The sequence below is a fragment of the Taeniopygia guttata genome, chromosome 2 (genome assembly GCF_048771995.1).
Source record: "Taeniopygia guttata chromosome 2, bTaeGut7.mat, whole genome shotgun sequence".
In the NCBI taxonomy this organism is placed as follows: domain Eukaryota; kingdom Metazoa; phylum Chordata; class Aves; order Passeriformes; family Estrildidae; genus Taeniopygia; species Taeniopygia guttata.
Genome location: NC_133026.1, coordinates 117,620,483 through 117,640,689, shown reverse-complemented (window position 1 = coordinate 117,640,689; position 20,207 = coordinate 117,620,483). Strand labels below are relative to the sequence as shown.

Below are 20,207 nucleotides of genomic sequence, written 5' to 3'. Positions count from 1 at the left end.
AAATTAAAATATTAAAATGCTGGTTTTTCACTAGTCTGAAAAATACATGAACCCTTTTAAAGAGCAATTAATGAAAACAAGGTAATTATTTACAAGATATTTACCATGAGTACTGGGAGATTAAATTAACAGCATTACATTTATCGCTTAAATGAAAGAGGAGGGTCTACTATTTGAAAAAAAAAAAAGAAAAAAAATAATCAGAAGGCTAATTGGATAATTGGATTCTAAGCTATCAGCATCCACTATGACTCCAAATAACCCCGTTCTGTTTCACTTCTTACCTCTCATAAAGCATTGCTATATAGTCCTTAATGCTACATGCTCTTTTTACTTACCTTTTAATGAAAATATAGCTTTTTTCTTCCCCCCCTCAACCCCCCCACCCCACTTTAATATTTTCAAGATGCACCACTACTATGGAAGCAAGGAGGAGGAAGTCTCCTAGTTCTTTGATGCACTTGTCTTCAAGGCATTTAACAGTCTGGGTACTTTTGCCAGGTAGTTTTTATTTCTGAATTGTCCTAAGTTTTCTCTGTTTTGTAGTTTTTGGCAGCAGTCCAAACTTGTAGACTTAATGTATCTTGCTTTTGCAAAGTATGGTTAAGTCCCATCCAAAGGGAGTACAGGAGTTATTTTCTTCTTTAATTACCTCCTGTCCCTCTTCTATGCTCTTTTCAGCATTAAAGCAAAACACATACCATAAACTGGAAATTCTATCAGTTGAGTAAAAGCATTTGTTCTAAATGGTTGAGTAAAAGCATTCATTTTCTGAATGCTCAGTACTTAGCAATTTACTAAACTTAGTATAAAGCATATTTTAGGGTTTGATAGTGATCCCAGTTCATAAATACCAAACACTGGGAATTTACAAACAAACAAACAAACAAAAATATAAACCTAAACTATTATAATATAAACACACAGTAGTTCAGAGTCATGCAGGCCAAGTACACTTGCATCCCAACACATGCATCCAACATTCCTTCGCTTAAGCAGGAACAACACAGGGTATGGAAGAGGCCAAAACACAGGCAGTCATGGGCTGCAGCACATTCTTTAGATGAGTTGGAGGCAACTGGACTTATTTTGTTAGCCTTGAGAAGAGGCTTGAAGGGCACCTAACAGCGGCCTCCCAATGTCTTTGAGAAGGTTCCCAAGACAGACTCACTGGTGCATTGCATGAGAAGGAAAATCCCCACAGGGATAACTGACCACCAGGACAGGGTGTCCAGGGGGCTGTGGAGCCTCTGTCTTTGGAGGTTTTCAAAACCCAGGCAAACACAGCCCTGAGCAGCACCATTGGAACACTCACGGCGAGGAGTTCACTCAAGCTGGTGAGTTACCTCACCACCCTCCCAGGTGTGAAGTACACACACACCATCTTGTGTGTGTGTCCTTCTAACCAGAATAACAGCATGATTTAAGATGTTTAGCCACGAGCAGCACTTATGCCTTCAGCTTATCTTCCTAGCTGAACCCAGAAATGTCACTGTAGTGCAAAATGATATACAATACCACGGGACAATAATCTTCACAGGTGCCCGTTTTCTCACTAAAATAACAATTTGAGCACAGATGAATGATGCAAAGCTCTGAAATAGCTAGCAAGATAGCTACTGAAAAATAGATCTGTGTTTCCAATACGTGCCTTGTTTTCAAAGCAAAGTTACAAGGTCTCAATCGTTGGCACACAGTTTGCATATATTCAGATAGCAGATTTTGCATCCTATTATACTGATAAATAGTTGGAATTGACTTCAGTTGCATAGCTCTTCAAAAAACACACAAATATGGGTATAACTCTGTGGGGCACAGCAAATCTATTTTGATGCACCTGCTACATTTGCAACATTGAGTCCAGGATCAGAGGCAAAGCTTTCCTTGGTCCAATGTCTGCTCCAAATTATTTTGCAATTAACAATATAGTGAAGATGTTTTAAATAGTTCTGTTTCCTCAGTTATTTCACAACAGTGAGCAAGAGATGGAGAAGTACCATTAAAGGAAAACTAATCCCAAGGGCTGGAAGAAACAGCAAGCAGCAAAGCACCATGATGGTGCCTCATAAGGTAATGGAAGCATGTCGGTCCCGCTTCTCTTTAGAGGCAAAGGATCAGAAGTTGGTACCCCTTTGGTTTACTCCTAGAGAAACATAACAGTCTGTAAAGCTATGCAACTTCTGCACTGGCAGTATTTTGCAATAGTATTTGGCAAGACACTCAGCACTAGCAGCTTGCCAGTCGCCCTCACTGTTTCAAACAAGACTGCCAAGAAGTAAGATGTGACATCTCCTTGAATAAAGGAGCTGTGAAATAAATGTAGACATCAATCTTGCTTACCCACACTCCCCCAACTCCCAGGTGCTTTCCTGCCCTAAGCTACAGAAAAACTGTAGTTGCAAAGCAAAGCATTTCAAATATGAGGGAATAAGGAAGTTCCCTCTTCTCCTCAGATGATGCTCCCAGGGTGTCTGAGAAACTGGAGTGAGAAGGTCACATGAAGATACAACCTTACTTCTTCCTTTGCTAAAGAGCAGGGAGAAAGAATCCTAACACAGAACTGGGCAAGAGAATGGAGTTACAGGTCAGGACACAAACACACAAATCTGTGGCAAAGAACACATAAAACACCACCTAAAGACCTGCATAATATAAAACTGGCAGGGTGACACCTATTGCCACACAGATACACTGTGTGAAAGTGGTGGTCCAGGATGGAAATTCCCTGCACTGGAAATGGGGCTTTCTGGAAGGAAACACTGGACACTTTCCCCACTTCAGCCTGCAGGCTTGAACTCCTAAACTGGGACTACAACCAGCTGTCATCACCCACTCCAGATCTCTGAGCTCTCTGAAATCTCTGTTCTCCTGGGCCCAGTTCTCTGCTAGAGAAATTAGTCAAGTGTTGATCTTCTCTTGAAACGCAGAGGATGTCATGGAAATGCTCACCTCTGATAATCATCACCAGCAAGCACCCACCAGATCCCAGCCCTCCTCCCAGTAGGGCACAGACAGAGTGTGTGCTGTGACAGAGTCAAGGTTCTGGTGCTGCCTCATGCCAGCCTCGGGCAACCTGCTGCATCTTCCACCAGACGGCCCAGGTAGAACACAAGGAGCAAAGTGTGTCCTTCTGCTGGCCTCCTTCAGCCTATTCAACAGCTGCAGAGGTGACAGAAGATGTGGGTTTGAACCCCTTGGGCACAGGGAGCAGGAGTTCAGGTTTCAGCTACCAGAACACAGCCTGCTGTTCAGACACATCCCAGCACCAGCAGCTCTCAGGGAAGGGTGAGCACTGGCTCCTCTTCGGGCAGTGCTCCCAAAAGGAAGCACACAGCTGCATTTTGAGACACGAGCGATCCATCAGCGCGTGTGTTTGCGATGTGCTTGCCAGGTGCCCTACTTTCTTTATCTCCTCAGGGCTTTGATGCTCAGCTACAGCAGCTCTAGATAAGGCGCTTAAGAACTTTCTGCTCAAAGGAGGAGATCCAATACGTTTAAGACACTTTCAGAGTCAGGCAGACACAGTGTTAGGTGGTTTGGAAGACTTGGGGGAATAAATTCTGTTTGAGAATTAGGAATGCAAGCAGGAACCTGATTAACATATTTTATAATGTTCTTAGAGCACGTGGAAGCCCTTCAGTTCTACTTTGGAAAGTGTGTTTTCTTTGTAGGACATTTTAGCATATGGATACTACTTAAACTACAACAAAATGAATCCTTCAATACAAACACTCAAAGAGCTAACTTCAAATAAAAACAACATATTGCTTTACTATGGCTCAGTCTGTATAAGTAAATACATTATTTACAGTAGTTTCTAGTTCCTTAGTTTACAGAAAAAAAAATCATAGCAGAATAAGACTTCAATGACTTAGGGATGTCCAAATATGAAGTCACAAAACCAACCAACAGTGAATTTCCTTTTGGGAAGCGCATATTCCTTCAAAATAACATTCTTCTTAATGACAACTTAGACAGCCAAAACAAAAACATAATTTGGAACTGCAAATATGTATAACCTGAACTTTATTTCCACGCAAAAATGCAGGGTATTTGTATATAAAAGGGCTTGTAGCCATGGGACAAAAAAGCCCTAGTTACTTGCATGCAAATTATAAAACTGAAACCATCTGGAAGATGATCTGGGATATAGGAAGGACAACCCAGGAGAGAACTGATGTGTGGATATGGCTGAAGGATCACAGCTTATTAGCAGCTTATCCTGTATGGATGGGAAGGAAAATAGGATTTGACATACCCTCTTATACAGTGATGATTAACATGAACCTGCAATTAGCATGCATGGCATTTTAGATTGACAGATGATTTCCATCATAAACCCTAGATCTGAAGAGAAACAAGAGATGCTTTGCATCTAGTGTTATTTGCTAATACCTGGGCCATTTTATGTAATAGACTTTATTTTTGGCCCTCAGCATACCCTTTTGTTGCTGGGTCAAGTCAGCTTGGAGGCTTGCAGCTACTCCAGCTAGCTAGGCTGAAACAATTCTGCATATTAAAAACCACCGATCACTATTTTAAACACATGCCATTACAGTCAAATTATCCACCTACTTGTGGATTGACTTTAAACAAGTCAGAAAATGAACAGAGTAGTGATTTTAAAGTGCTCACATCTTAAAACTTGAACTATAAGCTCCCTGCAATACATTATTTTATAAGCAGAGTGGACTAGGAACCACCCAACTACTGTACCCCCATAAGTCTTTTTAAGACTTCTGTTCAATGAGACTTGAACATCCAGCTTTGTCAGGCTTCTTAGAAAGATACCTGGAGAATGAGAATGCACACACTGATCATAAAAAGAAACAACTCCTATGGGTTGTTGATTATCAGGATGAAGGTCCCCTCAGTGCAACATAAGCAATGAATTACACATCTTGCAGCACTCTGGATGCAGTCCATGTATTCACCAGTCTGCATAACTTTCCCTCAGGAAATGTTTAATCCTCTTTGGAGATTACAATAGATACTGAATTTATTAGATTAACATGAAAGAAATTAAATGCAAGGGCTGTCAACATCTATTTTGAGTGTCCAGCATAAATGTCACTGCTATTTCAATGCTTAGACCACATAATAAAGAGGCTGTAGCACTTACCAGAGAGAAATACAGAGATTACTAACTGGTTTTTGCTGCCAACTAGTGCATATTTCTGCTCTTCAAACAATCTCAAAAATTAAGGGAAAGAGCCTGACAGAATTCAGATTTAAAAACAAAAAAAAAAAAGCTTTGCAGGAGCATATAAGTCTCAGCAAGGGGAAGCCAAGGAGCTCTGATCAATGCTCACAAAAGCACTGAGGCAGACATCCTGCAAGTAGAAAAGTCATGCAAGTGACTATTACTGGATACTCCTTCAAGCTCAACCACTTCTCTCCTTAATTCAAATCCCTCAAGTCTGCATCAGAATTTTACCTTCCCATAAAAGATCTGTGCAGGGAGCACTAATACTTTGCAACTTCTTGTGCACAGGAGGAGGAAGCATTATTTTAGTTCTCTCCCTGCCTCCAACCTTCTCTCATGCTGAAGGTGTTTAAAGGAGTAAAGAGACAATTCCAGCCCTTGCCTCTCTGACACAGAGACCACCAGGAAGAGGGACTGCAGACCCAAACCATGTTCCCTGCTTTGCCTCTTCAAGGCACAAAGCAAAGCTAACCGGGGTTTCCTCATCCTGCTGGGGCAGAAGGACTCTGCAAAAGGGCTCTTTCACCTGCTCTAAATGTAAACTCCCAGCCATTCTTCAGCTCTTAAATGTCTGATTCCAGCATAGCTTTACTGTCTTTATGGAGTTAAGCAGTGGAACTGAAATGGAGTTTGGTGGTGTCCGTAGTTGCAACACAGAAAGTAAACCCTCCCACACCGAGCCAGCCATGCAAAATAAAGCATACTGTGTAAAACTACATATACACGCAGTAAAAACATTAGGGCAAGAGTAGTAGCAGGAGCCGGTAACACTGCTGGAGAAGGGTGGGAATTCAAAAAAAAAAAAAAAAAAAGAAAGGAGGAGAATGTGAGACATTAAATGATTTTAAAACTTCTTTGCAAACACAATATCTAACATTACAGCGGCGGGGGCGGGGGGAGCAGAAATTTCTGCATGTTTGTTTGTTTATTCGCCTGCGAGCACTTTGCCCCTGTCCGTGAGCGGATCCCAGCCGCTGGAGCCGCACGCCCACGGGGAGCGGCGCTTTCCCGCGGGAACGCGCTCAGCCCCGGCCCCTCCGCGGAGCTGCCGAGGGCCGCGCCGAACGCGCTCCCCGGGAACGCCGGCGCTGCGGGCAAAGCACGCAGGCGTTTTCGGGATGCAACAAAAGGGAAGCGAAACGTCCCCGAGTCCCGTGTCCCCGGGTGAGTCCCGTGTCCCCGGGTGAGTCCCATGTCCCCGGAATGGCGGGGAACCTCCGCGGCTCTGGACGGGCTCCCTCTACCCGGCCGTGGGAGGGGGCACGGAGCCCTGGACGGCCGCATCCCGCGTACCTGCCTCCCTCCGACCCTCCGTCCCTCCGCCGGCCGGGGCGGGCCGGGGATGTCCGTCCGCCCGTCCGTCCGTCCGTGCGCCCGTCCGCCCGCCGGAGTTGCCGCTTCCTCCTCCCTGCCGCGTCAGCCGCGCTCCTCCCGCCGCGGCCGCGGGATCACGGGCTCCCCTCGCGGGGCTGCGCCCACCCCGGGCGCCCACGGGCCACGGCCGCTCCCCGCCGGCGCAGGCGGGGCCGCTGTCGCTGTCGGCGTCGCTGTCGGTGCCGCCCCCGCCGCCGGCCCGCCCCGACCCGCGCCCCCCCGGCGCGGCAGCCGGGGTCAGGCGGGGACGCGCGGCCGGGCCGCTCCCGCCCGGGGCCACTCCCGCCCGGGGCCCCGCGGCTGCGGCTGCCCGAGGGACCGCAGAGCCCGCGGCTGCCGGCTAGCGCGGGATGTGCGATCCAGGGAGGGATTACCGCGATCCTCCTGCTACACCGGCAGATAATGCAGGGCGACGCCGTCCTCCCCACACGCGGCACCGGCGGGCGCGCAGGCTGCGCCTCGGGGCGAGTTCCGAGAGCTGGCGGCGCTGCCAGGCCCCGGCAGGGACCGTGCTCCAGCGGCACAGACACGGAGCCTGCCCAGCACCGCGCCGCTCCGTCCGCTGTAGAGCTCTCCCACCCTGGCACAGAAAGCGGCGATGTTTTCGATGCCGATATTTTATCCGCCTGGGCGGCAAAAGTAGATCAATCAGGTTGGATGGAGGAGCGGGACAGCGGAGACATCAGTTAGGGTACAGAAGCATCCTCCTCGCTCTGTCCTGTAGGCATTATTTTGCCTTTTTTCTCAATAATCACCTTTCATGCTCATTTCTCACAGCAGGATGTGGTAAAAATAGTTATCAGTTTGTCTCAAGCAACATTTTTTATCTCTCTTTTGGCTGCTTTTCTGAGCTTCCTGGCACACTTTCTTCTCCACAAGTTACCACAGGATGCAGCACAGCAAAACTCACCTCACCCTTGATTTGTGCAATCCAGCCTCAAAACACTTCTGTCAGATTCATGGGTTCTGGGTATGGCCAACTGAGGTCCCCACATGGCACACCTTAGGAGATGGCACCAGCTTGGATACTTCACAAAGTGATGAGAATTTCCGGGAAGGCCTCAGTGAGAAGATGTAAGATGAGGGAGATTTTTCCAAGCACAACCAGGACACAGGTGAATTTCTTTGAATAGTAATAAGGGGAAGGGAAGAGACTGCTGAGGACAGAAACAGCTCTTGCATCCTGAGATGCTGGAAAGAAGACAGAAATTATAGTATGAGCAAAAGTGAATTCCAGAGAATGAGCTCAATATGAAGGTCTAGTATAGTTAATCTGTTGTCATAGTACATCTTAAAAGAATGATCCCTAAATTACAATGTCCCTTCAGTAGAGTTTGGATAGCTCCTTCCTTCCCAGCTTTCAGTGAAGCAAAGGAGTGAGATGAAAAAGAACAGCTAGAAGCTATGTCTTTTAGAAAGGTAGGTATAAGCAGTTCTTGCCAAGATGGTTATGTTTTCATGCAAACTTCCTCTCTTCATCCAGGGATTTTGCTTCCATGTTTTGGTGGGAATACTGTTTTAACGCATTATTGTGCACAGTCACCTGACTGCACCTAAAATTCATTGCATCCCAAGGGCAGTGGTCAATGGCTCAATCTCCAGGTGAAGATCAGTGGCAAATGATGTCCCTTAAGGATCCATACTGGGACCAATGCTCTTCAGTGTCCTCTCCAGTGGCATAGACAAAGGGGTCAAATGCACTCTCAGCAAATTTGCAGATGACACCCATCCAAGCAGTGCTGTTAACAGGCCTGAAGGACAGGATGCCATCCAGATGGACCTGGAGATGCTCCAGAAGTTGGCCCATGGGAACCTCATGAGGTTCAACAAGTGCAAGACACCATACCTGGAGCAATCCCCAGTATCAGTACAAGTTGGGGGATGAATGGATGGAGAGAAGATCTGTGGAGAAGGACTTGGGGTGGATGAAAAGCTGTGACCCAGCAATATGTGCTTGCAGTTCAGAAAGCTGACTGTATTCTGGGCTGCATCAAAGGCATCATGACCAGCAGGTTGAGGGGATTCTCCCACTTCTTTGCTGTGATGAGATCCCATCTGGAGTGCTGCATCCAGCTCTGGGGTCCCCAACACAGGAAAGACATGGACCTGTTACAACAACTCTTTGTCCAGACAAAGGATGTCCTTAAAGATGCTCAGAGGGCTGGAGCACTTCTCCTGTGAAGACAGGCTGAGAGTTGGGGTTGTTATAGGAAGGTTGACCTTATAGCACCTTCCAGTACCTAAAGGGGAGCTACAAGGGAGCTGAAGAGGGAACTTTTTACAAGGGCAGGAAGTGATAGGACAGGGGATAATGGCTTTAAACTGACAGAGAGTAGGTTTAGATTAGATATAAGGAAGAGATATTTTGCAATGTGGGTGATGAAACACTAGAAGAGGCTGCCTGTCTGTGAATGGCAGATTTCCCGTTGGTAGAAACATTCAAGTTCAGGTTGGATGGGGCTTTAATCAATCTGTTTGAGCTGAAGATGTCCCTGCTCGATGCAGGCAGTTTGGACTAGATGGCCTTCAGAGGTCCCTTCCAACCTGAACTATTCTATGATTCTATGTTTCTGTTATCATCCCAACCTTATGTTCCTCATGAGGCTTGCACACATTTAATGTTAGCATATGCGGGTGTCCTTGATCCATCTTGCATGTGTAATTATTTAGAATACAGTCACACAGAAAACTATTTACAGGACAACTTCCAAAAGGCAAATCTCCAGACAAAAAGATTATGCAATTTGACCCAATCAAGAGACCCACTCCTGTTTTTCAAAAGTAATGCTAAAAAGTGATAAGTAATTCTAGGTGTATTATTACTTGGGAGAAGGGGTTTGATTAACAAAACGAAACATTTCCTGCAAGGCCTAGTGTAACGACGTATATTTGTATTCCACGGACAGATTCAAGCGAGATCTCTGTGGTTGCTCTTGGGGGAAGAGGTTTATTCAGGATACATTGTGACCCTGCCTCGAGCTGCCAGACACAGCACGTGGCTGGGCCTCGGGTGATGGGGGAGGGGAGAGACAGAGAGGAGAGCAGGGACTCCCGGAGGACTCTCCAGGAGGGGAAGGGAAGATCCAAGAGGGCGTCCAGCCCCCCGGAGACCCTTTATTAGAGGGGGCTCCAGGGTGGGCTGGAGCAGGACCTGGGCCAATGGAGTCACAGGCACCTGATGGTTCAGGGCAGGGTTACAGATGTGGGGTGAACCATACATTCTGGGGGGTGAGATGGAAGAATCCATTCGGCTTTTGGACCCCGCTGTAGGTGAGGGTAATTGTCCAGCCAGTAGGGGGCGTTATATTCGTCCTGGCTGTACCATTGTGGTTCTTAATCATATTTATCTACCCTTCCCAACAGCCTAGATTTTCAGGAATTTATCTGTCAGTATCACAACCCTATTTCTGCATTGAATTAAATTAGCAGAGATAGGATTGAATAATAGATGTAACTATTCCCTCCTTTCCCTTCTCTCACAAAGAACCTGAATGAGGAAAGTCTTCAAAGATCTTCTCCCATATCAGGACAAAACTAAGAACAAAAAATGTTCTTTCTGCTTCCTAAGAAGGAAAAATTTGTTCCACCCCAAGGTAACTTATAACCTGATGTATCATCTCAAAATACTTGTGCTTCTTAAATACTGCATAAAGTGCATAGAATTCCTATTTCCAAAGCTCTAACCAGGTATACTTGTACTGTTTATTCCTTAACAGAAATTAAAAATTTTCAAAAGCATCCATCATAAGTGAACTTCAGTTAACTAACAATAACAAAAAACTCTTTCTAGAGTTTTCCTGTCACTTAAAAGAACTCAGAGGTGGCACTAAGGTACACAAAAGGTCATCTGTAAATAGAATATTTTATCAGTTGAGGGGTTTGAAGTGCGGGAAGCCTCTTCTAGTCTGTTTTGTGCATGTGTGTGTGTAAAAACACAACAAATCCTTCTTTGACCTGATAGAATTAATTTTTTCCTGCTTCACATACACTTTGGCACAAACTAGGCAACCTGGGAAAGACATGGGCCTCTTGCAGGTGATGGGTTGCCATGTTGACAGCCTGGGGAAAAGTTTCCAGTCTAGACCACAGTGTGCAGCTGCAGCCATGGTGGTGGAGTTCCTGAGCAACTGCAAGTTCACGCTCTTTTCAATTTTATTTCCTCCAGAGGCTTTTCTGTTGCTAGTCAGGCTATTGCACTCCCGCACAGGCACAGCAGAAAACCAAAATATCGAAGAGAATCTTAACCATGTCTACTTCAATGTAAGCAGAGTTTACATACAGTAAAAGCCTCTTAAAAAAAAGGAAACAAAGGAAAAGTGACTTGCCACTACAGCCAGCCTTTTCTTCCATCTTAGTTTTCCTACAAGAATGGCTTTCTCCTCTTGCTTTGGTATTCCACTGTGAGGACACAAGTACACCCTCAAGGTCCCTAATGCCATGTGCTCTATACTAGGAAGCACTAAACTTAGAAAATCTTTAAAAGATCAGTCTCAGGCTGGCTGCTGAGCAAACAAAGCTAATAGATGTGCCTCATTGGTTTCCTCATGCCTGCTCCATTGTTTGTTTTCTTCCCTTATGCATATCCTTCCAGACAGGTAAATTTATTTATTTAACATCTGGTCAATGTCTGAACAGCACACCTAAAATCACCACCAATACAGAAAGAGAAAACAGAAAAAACGGATTATGATGATGACATTCTGCTTTTAAAGCATAACAAAACTCCTGTCAGTATCACCAGTCTGGTGCACAGACTGAGGTCAGAATAAACCCTTCATGTAGTAACTCAGTAGTTGTGGATATGATACATTGTCATCTTACTATGAGAGGCCAAAGGAGGGAAAACATATTTTGTGGGGTCACCAGAACTTCTGCCTTCTTGCTATACTTTCTTTCATTCTCTTTCTTGCTTCACCTATTTGCATGTCTCCGCCTTTCATCCCTTTGCACTTCTTTCCCTGCAGCAACTCTGCCTTCATACATCCTGCTTGTGCCTCCTCCCACATGAAGGAGCCACGGGCTGAACTTCAGAGGGGAGATTGCAAAGACAAATGGTCCTTAGTTGATGTAGACTTGTAGCCAGCTCTCTAGCACTATGGGCTATGAGCCAAAGTAGGGATGAAAGAAATAGAGATTGGCTAAGGACAAGTGGAATAAAAGAAGTTTAAAAAGTTTTGAGGTAGAGAGCAGAGTTATATAAGGTGACCTTTTACTTTGGCTTTCTGTTCAGCAGACCTGACAGTACATGCTCAGGCTGGGAAGATCCCCCACAACCATATACTAACCAGGCAATAAATCAATGATTACGTATCATGAGAAAGGCTTGTTGTGACATGGACTCATCTGCCACTGACTCCAGATTCATGAAGAGGCTCCTATCTTCAGGCATGTAAATTCCCATCTTTTCAGAGCAAGTTCCTGAAGGAATTATTAAGTTCATCTTCAGGAGGCTAGCTAACAGTTCATATTTTTAATTAGCTTAGAGAATTATAAGGTATAGTATTGAAAATGCTTTCCTCCAATAAGGTAGTATAATACATTTTATTGAACATTTGAAACATGGACCACAGCAATTAAGATGAAAGTTTAACACAAATGTCAAATAAAAATAAATTCTTTATTGAGTTCCAGGAACTTAGTTACCAAATCACATCTGGGGATTCCTACCTCTCATTGTGCCTTCTAGGAAAAACCATCTTCTCCAAAGCATTGCCATTAGGCTTTTACATCAACACCCAAGTCACAACAGGTACAGAGGAGTAGAGTCACTCTTCTCATAGCCACCACTTTAAGCTGGTTATGTTTCCTACACTGTTGCATGCTTTGAGTTTCATACTTTAGTTTGTACTTGTCCATGTCATGAGTAAATCTAGATCGGATTTTTGCAGAATTGGAGTTCATGGACAGATATGCAGATGAGTGTAAACAGAGACGGGTTTCCTAGTCTTAGCTATTATTAAATAATGGTCATTTGCTGTTTCATCCTGAGACGTGATGAACATTGGTGCAAGATGTTGCCAAATGTGTGGGTGATATTTCAGGACATGTAAGCACTGTTGCTTTGCCCCTAACTAGTGGCAGCTTTCAAGTGAATAAGTACAGTTCTTTCCATGGAATGGTGAGAGGTATGCAATTAAGCATCATATCCTCTGTCTAGGTAGGTAAATCACACTTTATTTTCTTTCCCTTCTTCCAAAACCAAAATTGGTTATTCCTCAGTCATATCCTGTTACTCAACTGTTGTGGCATATTGTGTTGCTATTTCATGCTTTAGCATGCTCTCTGTAAAGTTCAAAGTTAATTAGACCAGAAGGTTAGCTGCCCTTCAGCTTTTGTTACTGGATGCACTGTAACACCCATCCCATTCACACCACAAGCCTGTTAAATTTTTGCATACAAAGCAAAACCCATTTTTTGCATTCAGGATCCCTGCTACTGTGAGCTATTTATCATATGAAATATCACTGATGTTGGCTACAGCATCTAAGAGTCAACCTCTGCAAGCACAATTAGCTAAAATAATGGGAGACAGTATATTTTTCAAATCTGTAAAAAGTTCATTAAAATTATTAAAAAATTTTAAATAGCTATTAAATTTGAAACTATTTCTTTTAAATATATTAAATAACAATTCTCAAACATGCACCTAAGAATTATAAGCTATTTCTCTACAAAAGATACAAGAAGAAAGGGCAGTATGGTATGAATTGCAAAGGTAAAACATAATTGTAATATCAAAATACCTCCAAATAGAAATCCAAATAATACAGCAAACAAAATATGAGAAGATATATAATCATCTTACTCAATGCAAACTGTAAAAATTAAGTAGATGATAAGTTAGACATCCTAAGTCAAACCCTAAGTCTACTTTTGCTTCTTAACACAGTTGTATAAAAGGGAATTGGGATTAAATCTTAGTGGTAAAGGGAAAGGGGGGGGGGGTGGGAAATGTAATGTGATACAACAATGTAAATTTCCAAGAAGATGAAATTGAATTAACTTACCAAATTTTCAGTTTAAGAAAATATCCCACTTAAAAAACAAATTTATTTAATGAAATGATTTTTTGTTTCTTCTCCTTTTTCTTTTCCGTCCTAGCTGTGGTTGCCATTTTGGGGAACATGGAAACCCCTACCTCATGTCTCCCATGAGTTATCCAGAAGTAGCAACAATGGGTCAATAGCTTTCACAGATACAAAATCTCAAAACCTACCACAAATTCATGGAGGTGTTCCTAGCTGTATTAATATAGGAGTTAGGGTTTAAAACTTTTAAAAGATGAGAATAAACCCTTTGAGTGGGCAATATTAAAAGACTGTAAGGAAGCTATAATCCATTTCTTAGTGAAGTGAAAGGGTCACTAAAGTTTATATATGTGAATTCTTTTATATATGTGTCAGCTGGAAGTGTTGTTACTTAATGCTTGCTCATCACAAACAGGCAATCTTTCCAGCTCTGCTGATAGCAAGAGTACAACTTAAAAATGAAATAAAAATTTTGTTTTCCTTCAGTTTTGTTGTTCTGCTTTCTCATCTTTACTGTCTTCTGTTCTATGAACTTTTCTGCCCTGTAATGCAATTCAGATGCAACCAGACTAGGGCAATGGGTGACATCTCTACCATAGGGCAAAATGGGAAAGAACTGAAGTAACTATTTTTTTTTTAATCTTGCACACAGACATAAGCATAGTGAAATTTAGTCAGCATACAATGAAAGAGTAGTTGAACTGTGCAAGTGAGTAAGAGATATCTACTATACCCTGGGGTCTTCAGTGTGCTGTAACTCTAGTCTAAAAGCATCCATTTTGTAATCAACTTTTGTAGAGCTCCAGCAAGAAAGACCCAGCAAGTGTCCCAGGTGTTCTATCCATGGATCTGCTGTCAGTAGAGCATATTTCAAACACCAATAGCTTTCTGCATCTGATGTAGCTTATTTGCTAGTGGCAGCTGCTGGAAGTTGATGAGAAATCCTTTGGCATACAATAGGAGATGGCTGCTTACAAAATGTCTGTTTGGGATGAGTCGAGTGTAGGGAGTGACCGAGGCACAATAATTAAAGTAGGGATTATATAAACCTAAATCAATATTAAGCCAGTGGTAAAAAAGTTCTCAGCCTCAGAGAATTTTCAGATCCTATGTGTTCCTAAAGATTTATTTGTCTTTCCTACACCTAGACTTGAAAGACAATGTTTTGGGTGCAGTTACATATCCTCTACTTTCTTCTCTGTCTTATTCTGGCAACTGTAGTAGGTTTACCTGCAGAAGGCCTTCTTCAAGGAGTTTGGTATTGTGCAACAAGGAAGAGGGATTGTTGGGATTCCCTTCCCAAGGAGCTGGTGTTTCACACTCTGACAGACTGCTTAGGTGTCTCCCTGTATCAGAGGTTTCATATGCATTTCTTTTTTCCCCACACTACAGAGAGCTGGTGAAGTGCTTTGAAAAAGCCATGTTGGAAATAATGCTCTTGGAGGGGTAACAGCTTCAGTTACTATAGCACTAGCTAAATCTTACAGTTCTGCTAACTGACATATCAGAAGGTAATCTCTCAGTCTCTTTTTCTCAAACTGTCATTTTCCTTTTTTTTTTTCTTTTCAATGTAGAATGTTTTTGTTTGTCTTTGTCAGGAGCACTTCCCCAAATTTCACCCTGAGCGCTGGGCTGGCTACTCCTGGTGTAAACAGGAGGTGAACAAAGCTTAACCATCAGAGGAGTGGATTTATCAATCATATTCACAAATAGGAAAGGGCTGTGATTAGAGCAGACTGTTTTTCATGAAGCCATATTATCTCTAACATATTTTTCTGATTTTCTCTATTTCTCTATCATGATTCTTTACTGAGATCTTGACTCACAGTTTATCTTATCTGCCTCAGTTACCTTGCTCTTGCATGCTTACATGACAACATCCATTCTTTCTCTCAAGCTTATTTTTTCTAGATCATGATTATTTTATTGTTGATTTAGCTTAGACCTTTCCCTGCTGGTTCTCGTGTTTCTTGAAATGAGGTACTAACACACACTGTGCTTGCTGCAAGTTGCCGTGTTGATCCTTTTGTATCCCTGTGAACTCATTCACTGAATCCTTTAAAAGGCTTTGCTTTTTCATAACAATATGACGTGGCTGACTCACAATCAGTTTGTGATTCACTATATGCCCTGATCCTTTCTGAAAAATGCTTCCAATAAATGTATTTCTTTATCCTGTGATTATAGGTGAGAATAAAATACTATATATGCTGATTTCTAATCTTATTTATTTTGCTAGGTTGCCAAGAGAATTTTAAACTATACATTTCTCCCTCAAAGTGCTTACAACTCTTTCTAGCTCAGTGTTTCTCACAAGTTTGATAGGTATAATCTTGCATGTAATTAATGAACAGACTGAGGACAGATGCCTGCATAACCTCATTTTGATATGGTTTTACAATTTGGTAGTGACCAGCTGCTCAGCATATGCTGTGGTTATGTAAGTTTCCTATAATCATGGCTTTTCTATCTAGCACAGCAGTATCAGATCACTACATTTTCTGCCAGCACGATTGTAAAGTGCAATGTGAGAGAATACCAAAACTCATGAATGCCAAGATCAGACAACTATCACTTCTCCTGTATGTGCTCTGCCCTGAGAGAAAACTGAGAGGCTGGCATTGTCAAAAGTTCCTAACAGAAGTAATGCACTTGCAGTGTTCTCCTTATATCCCCTTTATTATATCTTACTTTCTGCATAATTGGACTTATTGGACTTTTTTTCCCTATCCTGCTTTCTCTGTGGAAATTTGATTTAGTGGACTTTTTTGCCATAGGGTTTTTTAGGGGTGTGGGGTGGTTTTTGTGGTTTTTTTTTTTGGGGGGTTTTGTTTGTTTGTTTGTTTGTTTGTTTGTGGGTTTTTTTTGAGTTTTGGAGTCAAGGTCGTTGTTTAACTGAAGTGATTTTTCTTCACTTTACTGTTCCTTGGATTGAGATGGCTTGGGCACATGCAACCTCAGATTTTTTCTGAATGATTTTTGATTTTTAGTTCCTTTACACTCAGTATTATCAAGAAATGTGGAGAGTTTCAAAGATGCTGTATTGAAGTGTTTTTTTCTTTCACTCTCTTGTTATTTCATCAAGTTGTGTAACTTTTTTGACACTTTACTTTACTCACCTAGATTTGCTCTGATTCAAATCTAGAAAGCCTTCCCCATAGGATGCCTGACATACTCTATATCGACAGAATATCTCTCAAACTTTCTACCTGAGAATTTCTCCTGCTGTACCTGCAGATGGCTCTTAATCTGAGTAGTGAGGTTGACCTTAGTATGATTTTATTTGAAAAACCACTCCTTAAAATTTTATCCCCTGAATCATCCTTATGCAGTGCTCTATAGTAAAGTCATACCATAAGGAAAATCTTTCCTCTGCAGTTACTTGATTCAGTCGCCTGATGAGTTCCAGACCTCAGAACAGGCACTCACATTCTCAATGTGCAAATCACGGTGTCCTGTCATTCTCCAGCACAAAATGTTCTTCGAGACCAGCACCTGTGTGAGAACCCCGGGATTGATTCAGGGGTCTCGTGTGATGGTAAAGTCTCTCCTCCAACCCGTACTTCCAAAGAAAACTCCGCAGCCTCTTGTTGTTCGGTCTCAAGGCAGTTTATTGCTAGTTACCTAAAAGATTGTCTTCGCCCGCTGCAGCTGCTTTGGTCAGCGGCCCAGGCAGAGACACACACACTCCTGACACCCTCACTGTCCAGTGTCTTCGTCTTCTCTCTCCCTGCCCAGGGCTGCTGCTATCTTTTATATGATATATTATGTATTATATGTTTACAGATTTTCCCCAATACCTACTACCTGTGTTACAACGTGCTTTTCTACTCTAAACCAATCCATGAATGCCAGCATCACCAAGAACATGGAGGCAAGGAAGAAGAAGGAGGAAGACATCTAACACTACCATCTAACCCTCTGTGACCGCTTGTTCCACCTTCAAAGTTGGTAACTCATTCCATGGCTCAAACTCAAAATCAGAGCTGTTTTCAGCTGCTTGCCAGGGTCTAAAATGCTTCTGACCAAGGCCTGGAACCTCTGAAAATGTCTGAGGGACATTTTGAGTTCCAACACACCTGTCTTGTGAACCACCACGCTTGCAATGCAAATGAATTATCAGTGCGCAAGCAAAGCTGGTGCTGCTTGTTTGCAGCAGTGTACAGCCATGTAGGATGTTCCGCAGCTGGACCCGCTGCTTTTCGTTATTTGGTTGGTCAGAAGAAAGGCAGCAGAGTGACAAAGTAGAGGAGTAGAGGTGCCTTACAGCACTGATGTCTCATCCGTGTGGCGCGGCTATTCCCGGGATGATGGGAAGGTTCCTTGGGTGAGCTTCTGCTGACACCTACTGCCAGAGCCGAAGGCAGCACAACACCGTCCCTCCCGCGGGATTCCTGGCGCGGAGCTTTGCATTCGGACTACCAGCGTTGAATGGAAAGCGGTAAACACCATCCATAGTTTTATGGAAATAAGTTCTATAAACCAGAAATGGAAAAGGCCCCTGGAGCAATTTTGTGGGATTTTTGTTTTGGTTTCTTGTTTGTTTACTTTGGATTTTTGTTTTTGTTTGTTTTTTTTCCCCTGATAAAATTAGTGAAAGACAAGAGTTAATTAAAAGTCACTTTATGCATTTTCCATTATAGAAACCAATGTGTTTATAACAGGAAAATACTTCTAAAAGACAAAAAAAAGGTTGTTTTTGGTTTTTTTTTAATAGATGGTATATCTGCATTGTTACTGTCAAAGGTTTTACATCAGATGGAAGAAAAAGCTGTTCTTCGAAGAAATTCCTGCCCAGTAGTAGACACCTGTTTCTTTGGTTTTACAAACCTTGTCTTCACTTATTTCAATACTTACATCCAATACAAGGGCGTGTGGCAAAGGATACCACTTACTGGAAGGCTATTAGTGAACTGCAATTAATTAATGAACACAAGAGCTATAGTTTAGACTTTTATAGGTGTGTAAAGGACCAAGAACCTTCTGAGCTGTCAGAAAACTAGAAACTGTTAGAACATTTGGCTACTGGTGGTAAGGCTATTTGTGCATGTTGGAAGGTGGGGTACTATGCTCAGCTCAGTTGCCAAAGAACAGGGCAGAAAACCAGTTGGAAGGGTTCATCTGGTTTCAATTTGAAGTGTTATAATATCTAGTTAAAAACCCTCAGGAGAAAAATTTAGGATAGAGTGGATTTGTTTGTTTTTCTTTTTTTTTTCCAGCTTGTTGATCCACTCCCACCATTTTGCCATTTTGTATTTGTATATCAGATCCTCTCTTCTGTCTTCAACTCTGAAAAACACAGGCTCTCAACCTGTGAAATACTTCCAAACTTGAAGCATACTCACAAGCCAGGCATCACTGCTATGTGCTCTCTGTAAGAAGCATTTGATGTCTTTGTCCCCCATTTATATTCTTGACTTGGAATTCTTCTGTACTGGAAATGCTGCTCATTCTTTCAGCTGGTTATTTGCAGGGAGAATTTTACTTAGAACCAGACAGTTAATTGGGATGCTTCAGTACACGGGATTATTATACAGATTTAGGTAAACCTTTAACAGCTGATGAGATCAGTGACTGCATACGCTGTGAACATACCAATCAATAGGGCAGTGAGTGTGTTAGCTGCTCAACCTATTTTATTTTGAGGCATTTATCTTTTAGTGTAATGGGATTGTACCATTTGTTCCATTTGTATTTGACAGAGCACTATGGAAAACAGATAAACGTTCACAGTAATTGCCATTGAGGATTCCATATAATCAGGTTACATATCTAAGCTACTAACACTTACATTCTCCTTTTTTATAATGGCCTACTGCCCCAAAGATTGATTTTCTATTGACAGTTCCTGAACACTGACAGTCACAATGAATCCATTTTGTTTGCCAGTTGTGCTGACATCAATTCACAAAGCAATATTCAAAGTAAAAAATGTAGGGCTTTAACTTTGCAGAGGGGTTTGCATATGAAATCAATTTGAAATGTTTTCAAGATAGGGCCTCAGAACCAGATTTTGAGCCAAGAAATAAAAGGAAAGCATAGGTAAACAATCCCAAATCAGTGTTGAGCAGCTTGTCTTAGATGCTGAGATTGACCCAGCATGAGAGTCAGCTATAGAGCTGTTCTCACTGGACTAGGCTGTACCTGAACCACCATTGGGAACATTGGTTTTGCTGCAGCAAAGCCTTTGAGCAGGTTATTTGGATGGTTGTAATTAGTACTTGAAGCTCTGCCCAGTATTTCACTTTTCGTGTTGTTTTCCTAATGCATTCATGTTTTGCTAACACACATTCCACACTTTGAGCAGCCCAAATTTGGTCTCATGTAGGAATGACATCAGTGTTAACATAGAACATCTAATAGTGGTGTGAGTTGCTGAACCTGGTGCGATGGCAGCAGTTCAAGCTCTAACTCTGCGAAAGCACTGAAGGAAAACAATTTTTAATTTTGGAGGTTGTTGGAAGGCAGTAGAAGAGGGATATGGAAGTTATTCAATTGGATGTATCCAGGACATGAGTTACCAGCCCAGCTGTCCAGGATAAGTCAGGTGCTGTTTTCTAACTGCCATTTACTAAACTATTAATTAACCCAAAGGTTCC

At 42.6% G+C, this 20,207-nt stretch overlaps 1 protein-coding gene across 1 annotated transcript in view; it reads right to left on the bottom strand.

The window, feature by feature from the left end:
• SGK3 (serum/glucocorticoid regulated kinase family member 3) overlaps positions 1 to 6,769 on the bottom strand; it is a 55,135-nt gene extending 48,366 nt beyond the window's left edge. The window contains exon 1 of the mRNA XM_030266288.4: positions 6,500 to 6,769. The gene's annotated coding sequence lies outside the window, so the exon portion shown is untranslated. The remainder of the gene's footprint in view (positions 1 to 6,499) is intronic.
• Positions 6,770 to 20,207: the final 13,438 nt, after the last annotated feature.